Raw genomic sequence first — 11,820 nt, 5'->3', positions numbered from 1 at the left:
CCCCGGGGTGGAGGCAAGCAGACTGCCCCAGGCTCCGCAGCAGCAGGGAGGCCCCGCATCCCAGATCCCAATCGGATGGCCAACTCCTCCCCTGCACCCTGGTGACACACCCGCACCCCAAGGCCCTACTTGTGTGGGTGGGTGTGTTGGAGTGAGAAGAGGGAGGCAGCCGGGGATGGGGAGGAAAAGAAGGGAGGAGCAAGATGCCCCTCCAAAAAACCCCAAATCCAAACCGTGGCTCCGCTCCAGTGAAAACAGCGCTCTGCTCCTGATTTGGGTTTGACACAATAATCCAGCATCGACTGAAGCCCAGCCACACTGTTAAGTAGAGAGGCTCCTGATGAAGGCAACCAGTTACAGCTGGTGACGGCAAAACCTGAGCTAGGCTTCAGCGCAGGAACTCCTTTCAGCCTGACGGTGCCTGTAAACTGGCCTTCTGGATACACACATACGCACACACAAACACATGCACACACACACACACACACACACACACACACACACACACACACACGAGAGCAGAGCACTGTTTTCACTGGAGTGGAGCCATGGTTTGGATTTGGGGTTTTTTGGAGTTTTTGTCATTCACCTTTAACCTCCTAGGAACTGTCGTCCACATATGTGGATATCACATTTTGGGTTGTCTAGACCAAAATGCTACATTTTGCTCTACAAGGGCCTGATATCCACGTACGAGGACATTATGCTGCCACTGTTCTATTGAAATTTTAAACAAATATCCTCATAAGTGGATCTCATTTTTCTCAGAAACAAAAATTTGGTTAAAAAAATAAAAATCTGGTAATTCTTTGTTTTTACATTCATCAGGTGCCAAGCAGCCCAAATATCAAAGAGAAATTTAAAATGCATACCATGGAAGAGTTCGGGTCTTAGCAGGTTAATGGACACTTGCACTGTGTGGGATTTTGGCAGAATCACCATGGGAGCCACAGTGCGAGGACTGTCACCATTGGCTTTTGTTTTGTGTTTCTCATCACTGTAATTAAACTCACTGTCTGCATCGTAAGAGCCCTGCGTTTGGGTCCTACTTCAGCCAGACCCTGACAGGTGTGTGCCTTTTTAAATCATGTCCAATCAACCGACTTTATCACAGGTGAACTCAAATCGAGCTGTAGAAACATCTGACAGATGATCAGTGGATGTACCTGACCTCAAACTGTTTTAACTTTGTTATTATGATGTGTTGTGTGTTGAATTTTGAGGTGAAAAATGAATGTAATCCATTTTGGAATAATGCTGTAACACAACAAAATATGGACTAATTTTTACCTTTGGTTAGTTGGCTCATTTACCTACCTTGTCTGAGGTTAATATCCTTTATCGTTAGTTGTTATTTTGTCTCATAGTGACACTTTAATGTTACACCAATATAATGGATGTATATATACAGTTTAAATATAAATCATGTAAACAAGCCACACTGTGTACCAAGGAAAAACATAACACTGTATAGAAGCCAAAGTTTATAGCCCTAAGTATAGAAGATAGTATTTCTAGCTCACCACTCATGTGCAAAACTAATTAATAATTTCTCAGCTGATGTCCTCCATGAGAGACATCAGAGGATTGAATCACGTCACTGGGTCTCTCTTGCGTGGATATTTCTGCCAGCACAGTTAAGCAAGGCTTTCCCAAAGACCTCTAGGCATTTCTGTGTTTGATGAGATTCTGTTAACGAAGCAGCTGTGAAGCAAAGAAATGGAGACTGCAGACAGACTGCAGCAGTATGAACCTTGTTAAATAGGGAGAAATGATGAATAATGTGACATATATTTTACATGTTAGATTAGTCAACTGTACATCAACAATAAGAGAGAGCAGAAATGCTTTAATCCATATAATTTCAGCTATCAGTCACAAGGAATCCTGTTTTATCTTTTCCCACAACATTGCTTGAAGTTGCTTCACAACTGATGATCTGCATCATTCAATACAAAATACATTCAATGCAGAGTGGCCTTTGAAGACACAAATCACAATTTTGTGGTGACTGTGGCTCAGGAAGGTTAGGGGTTTGATCCCTGACTGCTTCAGTCTACAAGTATCCTTGGGCAAGATACTGAACCCCAAGTAGCCCTAAATTCATCTGCGTTAGAATGTATGTGAATGTTAGACATAAAGTAGTTAGGTGTAGAAAAAAATACTTGTATGTGTTGCATATGTATACGTGGGTGAATGGGGCATGTTGTATAAAGCCCTTTAACTGCTCAAATAGAAGAAGAAGTACTGTTTAAGAAGCAGTCCATTTACAGTTTTCTGTGGGTTTGTCTATGCACTACCAACTCCTTTCACATTTATAGATTTATGATCCATTGAGAAATATCGATTATTTCTTGTTTAAAAAGTGACCTGTTGCTGAAGGTAATGCTGAGCATCAAAAACAGCTAGTAACTGATTATGAATGAGATCGCTTTATGTGAACCAATGAGAGATTGAAAGATTTTGCTGTGCTGAAAATATCAAACAGTGAAGCTTGCAGCACTTTGCTATCGTAAAAAAAGAAAGAAAGAAAGAAAGAATTAAAGAGATTTTGATTGTGATCACATGCGATTACAAAAAACTAATAGTTATACAGTAGTCTCCTGCTTCTTGTTTCTGCTGTCCTTTTCAGCTCAAACTGTTCTTTACAGCCACTAATATTTGTGACTTAAATTCTGAGATCTTATTCAAATGAACTTGGATGGGATTAAAATTGAAAAGCTTCAATTCCCACATGGCTGACATTACAAGCAACAAATAATGAAGAGTGCAAAGTTAGAAGTCACAGCATACAAACAGATGTAACAAGTCCCAGTGTCCCCAGAACAGGCATAAGCAAGCTGGTAAGCTAGATCTGGCCTGCTAACATTTCTTTCTTACCCAAGCTTAGCATGGTTTGTATAACTCCTGAAAATATATGCACAATTAAAACCACTAAAATCAATGAAGAAAATATGAATATTTTGATAAATGAATATCCTTCATAATCTTGCATCTAAGAAGAGAAGGAACATAAGGTCACACTAGTATGTGTGACCTTATGTTCCTTATGTTCCAAATGTTGAAGGCATTAAATACGATATAAACAGACTCAATTTAAAAAAACAACTGAATTTTCACATGAACGCGATGGCTAGCAGACATTTTAAGAATAAAAAGTTTGACTCAAAGATCATGATAAAATGAATGGGCGTGAATGGATGAAATGAATTTTATTCACAATCTCTTCCAACTCACACAGATGACACAGTCTGCCCTCCTCTGGGACTTAATGGAAGCGTCCAGTTTCCACAGCTAGAGGCAGGATGCCAGGTTTTAGCTGAGCACAAACAGACCACTGAGCTCTGCCCAGGTTCAGGGTGACATATTGCTCAGGATGGTAAATGTGTGGAATAAACACAATATGTTCTCAGTTTGCTTGGTATTTCTTCTGAACATCTTTCTTAATAAACACTACAAATACTGCTAATATGAATCCCTTTCACTTCTATAGCTACTGAAGCAACCCCAATAAAACCTTTGCTTAGTGAGTAACTTTATTATCATGCAGTAAATAACAACAGTAAGTCACCCTTCATATGGTTCCCAGATCACTGTATACAAACTCAAAGTTTGTTCAGCTATCACCTTCCAGCTGCAAGGATCTTTACAGAGCTAACCCTTAACAAAAACAAACAAATAAACAAAAAACCAAAACATTATACACCCATAAAAACAGTTACAAACCAAGGTAAAGCCTAAATATTTAAAATGACCCACTGAAATGCAATTTGTTGTCTAAAATGCATGATCTGACCCATTTACTAGCAGGAAGTAAACTGTTAAATTATTTACATGAAATCCAAAGAGTGTAGGGGAAAGCACAGGCAGTCTTTACTCATTAATTTGCTTGATAGCTTTTGCAGCTTTATAAAGTATCCAATCAATACCAGATTTCTGTAGATTGAATGTCATGATTTACACTGTCAATAACCTTCAAATCCATAAAGCAAAAAGTCAAAGTCCCTTCCTGCATTCTTGCATGAATGATTGTGCAGAGTATAAACTGATGAGAGGTAACAGTACACTACCTGCTTAAGACTGTGTTGTCTAGCATCAGTTAATGCATGCAGAAAAATGTGAATAGGTTGGAAATTATTCTGGGAAAAAGCTCAGCCGCAGTGTTCAAACTACCAAATGAATGAGAGAAAAGATTGTTGCTTTGCCAAACTCCCAAGTTACAGACAGCCCTGATGGCAATACCAGTGCTAGTTAGCATTTCTATCTGTCCCTTTCCAAAACTGATGATACAATTTAAGGAAAGAAAGAAAACAAAACATAATAAAAGTGCATCTTTTTATGTTTGTTATTCTGATAGGTTAAATTTAAAATGTTTATTCTATAAATCAATGTACCAAGAAAAAAAAGACACATTTTTAAAGGCAATTTAATTTATATAAAAAAATGAAAAGAAAATTAAAATTAAAATTGCATCAAATATGTGTACTCAACAATCTAACTACAATGTAAAACCTGAACTGTTGTCATAATCTCTATTAATTTAACTGTAATAAGAAAGAATAAAAGTCGACTCACTCTCTTCTGCTTATCCAGTTTAGTTGTTGCTGGAGACTATCTCAGCTGCCACAGCGTGGTGATACACCCTGAACAGATCACCAGTCTGTCCAAGGCCAACAAAGAGAGACAGACAACCATTCATGCTCACACCTATGGGCAATTTCACTCGCTGGGCCCATGTCCTCATTTTAGGTTTGACAGTGTTTTAGTAGATGAAGGTGTACGGCTTAAACATAGAGCTGCGATTTGGGAAAGGCCTCAAAGGGGAGCTCCTGGGCCTGGCAGATCCCAAAGAAGGCATCCCTTAGAAGCAGAAATGACTCTGCGTTATGAAGGTCAAAGACCTCTGCAGTAATAATAATACAATCACATGACCCCCTATGAGCAAGCACTTTGGCGACAGTGGAAAAGAAAAACTCCCTTTAAACAGGAAGAAATCTCAGGCAGTACCAGTCTCAGGGTGGGGCAGCCATCTGCCGCGACTGGTTGGGGTGAGAAAAGGAAAACAAAACAAAACACATTTGCGGAGAGAGCAAACGCCAAGTGACATCACCACCCAAAGGAGAGGAATATAACTGGTAGGCAGGCTAGCGAAGATAAACAGCCCATAAGGTGGTCAAGGATTCCATAGAGTGGAGTGGAAAATTAGGAAGGAACGGCGGGAGAAGAGATCAAGGGAAATTCGAACAATGAAAAACCTTAATAGATGAATGAGGGGAATCCTTAGTCAGGTAGCGATGTGGCTCGACTCTGAACTGAGCTCTGACAGTGACGCATGCCGGGATTTTAAGACGGCTCATAAAAGCTTATGTAAGTTGGATGGAGAGGGGGTGTCTAGCTGGTTAATTCACTTTGGGTAAGGTAGTGATAATTACTGTGCCGATTTCTGAAACGAACAGAGGTGATGGTGAGCAGTTTTGGAAGGGTTGGTTGAATTGAAAGACTGATTAGAGGAGAAACGCCTTTTATAATGATAACCCCCAAAACCGGCAGACAACAGATTATGATTCCACCAAACCTCATAGAACACGTGTCAAACTGCTAATGTGCTAATGTGGCTGTAATTAAGGAATTTAATTTAAGATGGCACTCCGAGACAAAACATCAGGATAAGCTGAAAACCTTAAATGCAGAGCAGAAGCTACAGAAAGTAGAAGAGGTAAAGAAGAATCTAACATTTCAGCAGACATTTGTCACCAGAGCAAAATCACAAATGAAGCGGTTGTGAAAGCAAGTTTTATTGTAGCAGAGGAGATAGCCAAATCAGCCCAGCCATTTACAGAGGGAGAGTTTCTGAAGAGCTGCATGATGAAGGTGTGTTATACCTATACCCCAGTGTACACATGCGAATGCTTTGGGAAAGGGAAACCACCACAGGTGCCTAGCCTCCCACAAACGGCCGGACCTTCTCCAAAGAAAAGGACAAAAGAATTACGCAAAACATACAACTCAAATAAACAACAAACACGGACTCCATCCTAGAGTCTCCTTTAAACACACTTTAAAACATCACCATCAAGCGTAAAATACCATCACACTAGGGGCAAATAAATGCCAACCCTAGTTAGGTATAAACCCAATTATGGATGGATGGATAGTAAAAAACAATTAGCTAATGTTGTTCAAAAGACTAGTGTCATCTCACTTTGGTTATGTAAATATAATATGGCCACTATTAAATTTATTATTATATTAATTATTTTTATTTATAATAGCATAAAACTCAATCTCTGAACTCAAATACTGAGCTTCAGTAAAGATTCAAGTTGCATTTATTTATATTTCCTATCACTTTATATCTTCACTCAAGGACAAGTATCTTTTACAGTGTATTTATAGTTGTATTATATATAAGAGACAAATATTGTTCTTTTAATATGTTGGCATTACATAAAATTTGTCTGAATGCTTACATTCTGTGATAATTGTTTTTGATAAAATGAAGAGTAGACTAATATAATAAATATTCCTTTATTGGGTGAAAAAAATCATACCATGTCATAACTGCTTTAAGTCATACAGAATAGATATCAGAGCCTTATACAGGCTGACTTCTGCTAAATGGGCAGAAATGATACAAACACATAACAGCCTTATAAAATATGATGCAACACTATAGATCAACTTACTCAAAATATATAGAGCATATAAACATTTACAGCAATATGATGCAACAAACACAGCAGTACTCCAAAATACTCCATGCTTCATATAACTGAAAAAAAAATATGGACATTTATTTTCAGGTAGACTCTGCTGCTAATACATACATACTTTAAGTTTCTGAATATAAAACTTTTTATTGCCTTTCATAGTGTTTAACTTAAAGGCCCTGAGTACTGAAAAGACTTGAATGGAAAAAATATTTTAACATTACCTAATAAGACTGATTCAAGACAAATAGTTATTTTAAATTTTTCTAGCAGTCCTTCACAAAGAGGGAACAGTCTGTCTATTCTCTCCATCTCTCAGCTGGTGCTGGCCCTTCCTCAGACACTGCTGAGTTTGTCCTGGTGTATCATCAGGGGTGCAAAACCTCACAGATGATGTGCAGCAGTGGTTTCTTCAGTCCGTCCTCACTCTGGACACTTGCAGTTCTTGCACATGGAAATCAAATGTGTGATAAGCTGCAGGATTCAAACACAAGTTCCACTTATAAATACATTTTCATGCTTTTATTAAACAATCCGATAGAAAGAAAAAGAGAGAGTACAGGACAGACAGAAAAGTGATGGGTGGTATACACTATTACAAAACTGCAAAGGAGAAGGAGTCTTTTCTGTTTGTGAATTAGCAGTACTAAATAAGTAGAGTTCCCAGCTGGTACAGTGGCCAAGTTTGATTCCTATGAATAAAGCACCTTTCTTTTAGCTTAACGAGTGAACCGTCACCTTTAATAAATGTTGAAGTCCGTTTGGCCACCGAACAGAGGCCGCAAAATAACCAAGCTAACATTAACAGTGCAGTGAATCCTACTTGTGCTGTGATATTCAGGACTGAAAACCAGGCAGCATTCACATACTTTCATCTTGTTCTGTCTGTAGATATATTACTAACTTTAATTATCCATGAAATTGTCACAGTTCATGTTTTAAAGTAAAGGCTTTAAAACTAAGTAGAACCTGAACCGCGTTAAGTACTAACATCACTAAAATCAGATTACTTTACCAACATGTGGCCAACAGTGATCTTTTAATGTTCTTCGTTATTAAAACGTTTGTATCACCGCATAAATAAGTGACATAAAAGTCAGTACAGTGGTCCCTCACTATGACGCGGTTCACTTTACACGGCCTCGCTCTTTCGCTGATTTTTTTTTTGCAGGCTTTTTTTTTGTCTTTGTTAACAGCGCATTGTGTTCTGCATCCTGATCGGCTGTAGACCATTGTCAATCAATCTCCGCCGTGCTGTGTCTCCTGTACAGTACAGAATGCATTCAGCTTATCAAATTTACATAAATCTTCGATCTATCGCAGTGTGACTCTGAAGTGCTGTACTGTATGTTTTATAAGTTTTCTCCCCAACAAACACAACAATGTCGACGAAACGTTTTGCACCATCAAAGACACCTGCGGTAGCATCCAAAAGGCAGATGAAGATGCTAACCATCGCACAAAAAGTTGGACTTCTGGACATGCTAAAGGAAGGTAGAAGTTACCGTATTTTTCAGACCATAAGCCGCATCAGATTATAAGGCGCATTAAGCAAAATAAAACAGTCAGATAAGTCAAACTTTACTCAGCTCATTCTTCTAGCTCCCTGTACTTCCGTACCATTGATTCATTAATGTTGCTCAAATAGCTGCTATATTCCCATGTTCTGGACCTGAAAATAGGGTTTGATCTTTGGTTTCATTCTATAATACTGGACACATTTTTCTACTAAGGTTTGAACTTTGAGGGTGTTTAAACAAGAGAGAAAAGTGTGAAAATGCCTGTCTGAGAAAAGTGTATAAAGTGTGTACTGAGGGGGTTTACAGCCTTAAAACATTTATAATAATTGTAAAAAGTAAAGTTGGCTACTTCGCAGATTTCACCTATCTTTGGTTATTTTTTGAACGTAACTCCCGCGATAAATGAGGGACCACTGTACTTTTAAAAGTTTACTCTTTGGCTGCCCCACTTGAGCCATTCCCCATTTTTTCTAAAAAAAAAAAAACCCAAAATGCAGCACTATGAATCCTGGGATAGGTTGGGCCACGAAGGATACACCTGACCAATCCTTCAAATCCAGGGAAAAGGAGGACGCATTTGTGGGCCGCATTTGGAGCAGCCTTCATTGCCTGGCTTTGACGTAATCGGCCTTTAAGTGGGGCCTCCGAAGGTTGTGGCCTATGAATTGGGACACAGCTTTTATCTCCAATTAGAATCACTAATCACTAAGTGCATGTCTTTTGGCTGTGAGGGGAAGGTGGAGTACCCAGATGGTGCATTTGAACCCAGGACCTTCTTACTGTAACAGTGCTAACCATCACACTGTAGCCTGGAGATATTTAAAGGGGCTAAGTTTTATTTCTAATGTACATGTACATCTATATATGACTAGTTCTATTTGTTCATTTTTGTATATCCATATTAGTGGAAATTAAGTTTGTTGTTAAGGTGCTTTTATTTTGGAAGAAGAGGTCAAATGGAAGAGGAAGCAGAGACAGCAGGCCGCAAAAAAGGAGAGAGAGAGCGAGGAAAGAGCGGAGCCACGAGGGACCGGAGTGAGATGGAAGAGCCTGTGGTTGGATGCCACTAGCATCAACTAGGACACTTGTGAGGGACAGTGAGGATAACCCATCTCACGTCTACAGCTAAGGAACAGAATAAGGCAGAATGTGAGTTAGTGCAGCTTGGACTACCTTTGTATTTTTGCCCAGTAAACCAGTTAGCGGCTAGCTGGCTAGGGTAACCTAACCTACCGCTGTTGACATCATCCTTTGCAGTAAGATCGTAACGTGCTGTGTTTCATTTGAGAGAATACAACCCTGTCACAATTTACTCATGCTAAAGTAATTTTTTTGTTTGGATTTATCTTCAGGCAATGTTGAACCGGAGGTATTTCAGTAGGGAAAGCAATAATGATGGTCAAAGATGCAGATAGAATACTGGTATAATTTATAGAGGCTACTGCAAACTATAACATAAGTGAAATAAGCTGTTGAACTCTGTTGAGTTATCACAAGTGTTTTAGTGAGCAAGCTGCTCTCATAAAGTGAAGACTTGTTCGCTGCGCGTCTGCTCTGGACCAGAACTCTTTTTGCCCTCTAATGATGAGAAGAGCAGAGGATGTTTAAAAAGCAAACCCTGCCAAGTGAACCCACATAAAATATTTAATTATTTTAATTCCCACCTCTGTATGAGCAACCCATTACCTTCAGTTATGGGGCAGAACATGAGGTTTTATGAGCGTAAGGCCAGAAGCAGCAGATATATGCAGAAGTGCGTGTTTCATATGAGGAGGCCAGCTCTAATAAAGAACTACAGAACTACAATAAAGAATTTCAGTGACTCTGGCCAATTGCACGTGTTTTCACGTCGAGCTATAGGTGGCCCATGATGAATTGGATGAGATGGTGGAGTAAGTTATCACCCAACTCTTGCAAGCTCAGTTAGTAAACTGCTCGCATAAACTGCATACAACATACAGACACATATGGCGTAATAAGTGCTCAGTAAAAGACTATTAAATATTAGAATTTCACCTACCAAACTGATTTATTCTGTACAAAGCAACAATATTATTATTAGATGTTACATTTAAAATGCTCTGAAAGGCACCAACTGCCCAAATATGGTGGAAAGATTCAGATCATTAACTCACATCAGCAGGGGTGAGGCCAGCAGACATTTATCCATTGCAGCTGCCTCCGTTAGGATACCACTTTTCTTTTTTAAATCATGGCTCTAAATACCCCTTTTCATGCTGCAAAGTTGGAAATTTTAACATGGAACTCTATGAAAAATGGACTCACTTTTAGGGCTAGCCCAACATGGCAATTTGAGCAATTTGATTGTGTTTTTGTGTTTAAAAAAGTTGATTGAGGCTAGGATTTAAAACTGTTGGATTATATTCATGTTAGGGTTAGGTTAGTATATTCAAGAGAAGGTCATCTACTTATTGAAAGGTTGGTGGTTTGATCCCTAGCTGTTTGAGTCTGCGTGCCCTGTATCCTTGGGCAAGACACTGAAGGACACAACTTTGTGTTCACCAGTGGAAAAAAAAATCAGTTTCATCAAGTCCCTTTTTATTTTTTGTATTTGTATTTTTTTATTTTTTGGAAGGTGTCTCATAATTTTTCTTAACATACTCGGGGATTTTTTGACTTAAGGACCTGAAATCTACACAGATTATTTTTCCTGCTTTACAAACCTCTCGAAAGCTGAATGTGACACTTAAATGGGTGATTAAGACGGATGTGTTTGGAGCAACGTGTATACATTTAAATAACATTCAGCGCTAGATATTGAAGTTATAGGAGGATCAGCGTCACTACATCTCCTAAAGCTCAATTATTTTTCAGCCGCCTCTCTCACACACTGAACCCTGTCTCTCACCCTCATTTCTTCTGTCCATCATTCAGCACCTATGCGTCATCCTCTCTTTCTTTGAAATTCAGCTCACAGGCAGTCCATGTCAAAATGACTTATCATACATGATAACTAATATTGGATGCATAATTAACTGGAATTCATATGTTTTCGCACTATTTTTAAGTAAAAATTGTGTTTGAAGCTTCACACCAGCTACATTTCACATGATGCATATCAATTTTCAAACATCTGCTACGTGCAGACACCTGTGAACACTGGCTGCATGGACAGAAATATAGAACAAACCATTCTGTCTACTTTAAAATGAGTAAGCATCACCTTTGTGTTCTTCCTACTAATAAGTGCAAGAAATCTGGCCTGTAGGGTGGTGGCCACTAATAAGTACAAAGTAACAAAATCCAGTGACATTGTACACTCTTTCTTTACCCTGAAATGTGTGGACTGAGTGAAAAGGAGGCTTTTGCTGTCAGTGTGAACAAGAGAACAAGAGAAAATCTGCGTCACAGTGATGCAGCACTTCTGTAAACTTATTTAAGCCTTCATTTGAGTCAGAAAGAAAGACATAAAAAGACAAAAAAACAACTGTGGGTTGATTAGGAAGCTTGAATTCTGTATAATACTTTAAGACAGAAAACAGAAGATTTGCTTTAGTAAATTGATAGTTTAGCACTTTGACAAACTCTTCACTCTCTAGATTTGATGATCAGCACCGTGTCTATACACC

This window comes from Rhamphochromis sp. 'chilingali', assembly GCF_963969265.1.
Source record: "Rhamphochromis sp. 'chilingali' genome assembly, chromosome: 6".
NCBI classification, from domain to species: Eukaryota; Metazoa; Chordata; class Actinopteri; order Cichliformes; family Cichlidae; genus Rhamphochromis; species Rhamphochromis sp. 'chilingali'.
This window is presented reverse-complemented; position numbering follows the sequence as displayed.